Here is a 3,890-nt window from a genome sequence, read left to right on the forward strand (position 1 = left end):
ACTTGGGACCAAGTTCGGCCCATGCTTACCAGAGCATTACAGATATGGTCCATGTCAACATGGAACAGCTCTGTTCACGAAGCACCAAGGTATCAGTCAAATATCAGTCAGTCCTTGTCGCGGAGACACACATTTATAACTAAGAAGGCTGGGGTAAACACCATAATGTCCCTTGACTCTGGAGAGTAAGCTAGCAGAGACCAAAGCAAGCTGGAGAAAGACAAAGCAAAGAGCAAGAGCACAGCAAGTCATGTCAGACCTCCCATAGTGCACTTTGAGTCTCATTCCTGTTCTGATTGTCAGCGCTCTGAACGCATGGCTTAAATAGTTTCCCCCTCGTTCACCTAACCCTCGGCCACTCTTCCCGTTTTTCTCTCATTTTTCTAAGTAGTTCTAAAGTGCTGGCATTATGTTCAAGGACATAAACATACACACACTGTATAAACTTTTAGTGCATTTTCTCTGAGTCTGCTGTAGGTTCAAACTGGGTAGTTAAGTCTATGTATCTCACTCTACTCTACACACTACTTTGCTGTCATTATTACAAGAGATTAAACTTTTCGCAAACATTCAATAAAAGGCCAGGGTGTGTGATAAAAATACAACCCTACTCATTGCAAGACTCCACAGTCTTTGTTTGCAAACAGTGACAACAGTTATTCAGCATAAAATACATGGTGCATAAAGATCAGAGGTTTCATCGGGTTAGAGTGAGTGTCATGCATTTTATGATACAAGTGTCTCTTTGCATATAAATGTATTGTTTCCAGGATCCACCATTCAATGGAACAAAAACTACTGTGTCCATTAGTTTTACAGTGATGGGGGGATGAACAGAGCACTATGTAAGCTTTTAGAAAGTAAGTAACAATTTATTTGCAAAGAACGTTTGAGAAAATAGGGTCTTTTCAACCTGTCTCTTATTTTTGTTGTTTTCAGCGATCACGTATGAAGGAGACACCGCTTTCAGTCAAAGAAACATGTAAAATATAGAACAGTACATACATTTTATGGGCCTTTTCCTGTCAGCCACCTCAAATAAAGCTCATCCTCCCAAGGGTTAGCCATGACATTCTCTGAGAATCTCTCAGTTTTTAGTGCAACATCATTCATGTTCAAATTCACCCTGCACAAGAAAAAAAAAAAGGTCCTTAGCAGGAGACAAGCAAGAAAAGATTTTCCCAGAAAAAAAGAAAAAAAAAAGTTGGCATTTTTGATTTTATTGGACATATGTTTGCAGTTAAGTTGGAAAAACTGTGGACAAGCTGGATGAAACAAGCTGAAATGTGAATGCACCAATGTTGATTCATTTGACCGGGGGATCCAGGTTGTTGATGAATGTACTGAATGTATATTACAAGTACAGTAAAAATGTTCAACTTAATCTGGCTGTTGGATGTTGCACCTTATCCCCAGAAATTGTGAATAAATTATTACATATATTATATATATTGAGCAAAGGTTCTAGGGAAGCAAATTAAAAAAAAAAAAAAAAAATCAGTGTCTGAATTCTAGTCCTTTGTCTTGTTTCTCTCTGAAAATGGAGGGTTTATCATATCACCCACACAGTCACTTTCTATGGCACAGTTTTCTACTCCATGTCATTTAACATGTTGTTTCACTTTGAGCTAATTTCAAATTCCTCTATGGTAAAGTTGTGCCTGTTTGAAAATAGCATAGATGTATCGTTCATAGTGCATTAAAATAAAAAGAGAGAAAAATAGATTAAACTTACTGCTCAGTTTAACACTGGAGTGCAGGGTTTTTTGTTTAGTTTTTTGGAGTGGCAGCCTGATTAAGTTGCAAGCTATTTTGTAATCTAAAGTGCAGTTATATGTGTATGCAATTTTGGGAAGACTGTTTACCTTGGCTGACAAAATCACAAGTACAGGTGATCCTCACAAAAGTCCAATAATTAAGGTGGTGGCTCCAACAAAACAACTTTATACTTTTATTTTCTTTAAAAGAGCAACTTTAAGAACTGATGCTTAATAAATTAAAAATGAGAAAAAGAAATTATTTCCCAAACCTTAAAGTTTATCTTTACAAAAATGTTCAGGATCTCTCAGCTTTATGAACAAATGTAATTTCAACATCAGAGACAGATACATAACTGTTGGGATAAAGGTAGTAAAAAACAATGATAAAAGCCTGCACTTGAACCTCGCTCAGTTTTCTACATGTTAAGAGAAATGCTCCTTGGTGTTTGCCTCATTGGAAGACCTGGTCACATCAGTTTTAAAAAAAAAAAAAAAAAAAATCACAAGATCACTAAAGATTTAGGTCAGAATATGATCCACAGTCAGATTCATTTTATATTATGGCCAGTTTTTGAGAGTATACAATTGAGGAGAGACGTGAGTCATATAAAAAAAGAGGTTCAGTATTTTACCATATTCAATCAACGCCTGGAGCCCTCACCACAGCAGTGCTACAATTTACATTCATCCATCATCTCAGCCACTCTATCACAGCCCTGTTTATCTATGGCAGATCACATTTCTTCCCAAAAAAAAAAGATACGGTAAACGTCAATATCATTACATAGTGCAATTTTAACCCTGTGTTTCTTGTGCAGGGCCATTTTAAAGCTCGCCCCAAAAGAACCCGAAACAAGATACACTGGACGCGGACAGAGAATAATCTGGCCCAACCTTTGAAGTGGCACAGCACTGAAGCATAAACAAACAGATCAAATATATCGAGGGCATATATTGCATTTTCCGCTTTGTTGATCATTCCTGCTGTCACTTTCTGTGGTGGAAAAATCTGATTCCTTTTATTTTTCAACCACTTCATAATTAGCCATACTTTCCATAACAGTGGTGGCTTGAAATAACTTTGGGGTTGACTCATTTAGCTAGATTTGATGGTCTGATCTCGCGATTAAATGTTCTTTGACTGCTGAGCAGAAAAAACCCAAGAAAAGTGAAGAAAACGTACAACAGTGTATCTTCTAAAAGCAATGCACTAAACAACAAAGAAAGGCTGTTTGGACTGTGTCCCTATGCATGGCAGAAAGCACAAAAACATATATGAAAAAAAAAGAAAAAGACTATTACAAATACAGGTTTAAGTCGCTGTTCGACATGCCATCTCCTTCCCCTTTCCAAACCCAAAATACCCTAATCAAATAAATAACCAGGGTGATCTGGAGGAAGATTTGTCCTCCAGATCACTCTGTCTTTAGTACAGTCATATTTTGCCAGAACTCCTTAGTTTCCAACCTTTAACCTTTTTTTGAGTGCAAATGCAATAAGCCAGCAGAAATTGCTCTTATAAGTTTTATTCAATAATTTACCCCCCAACAACCCACCCATCCCCCCAGGAAAAAGAAAAAGAAAAAAAAAAAACAGGATGGAAGCAGGACTATGTAGTATTGGTGTTAAACACACCACCACATCAAGGTGAAACAGTGCTTCTCTCTCTGGCATTTTTCTTCCTCTACCACTTGGTGTAGTGCACTTCTTCTTACTACTCCATATAGTCAGTCTCCTCTACCCGTGGTGACAGTACGCTCCGTAGTTAAAAAAGAAAATCCAATCAGTACTGTGTCAAACACAGTCAGTCCTGGGTCACACCCAGGTCAGTTCTAACATGTGTCAGACTGAAGTCTCTGAGAAACGTCCCGGTGAGAAAAACAAACCAAAATACCAAAAACGTTCTTTTGCGTATTAATGGCATATCTCAAGGCAACAATAGCTGTTTTCTTATTTAGATGCAGGTTTGTGGCTTGGTTGTTGTTTTCAATACTTCTCTGTATCCACTGTTTGTATTCATGCATGCAAGCTTGGATTTTAGTGCATGTTCTTGTTCATGTCTCTCTCTGTATCTCCAAGACAGAATGGTGTAATTTAAAAGGATTGTTCAAAGTTAAAAAGCATTGTTTC

Source organism: Trachinotus anak, unplaced genomic scaffold, assembly GCF_046630095.1.
Source record: "Trachinotus anak isolate AG129_WGS33_773 ecotype Australia unplaced genomic scaffold, CSIRO_AGI_Tana_v1 ptg000028l, whole genome shotgun sequence".
Lineage (NCBI taxonomy): Eukaryota > Metazoa > Chordata > Actinopteri > Carangiformes > Carangidae > Trachinotus > Trachinotus anak.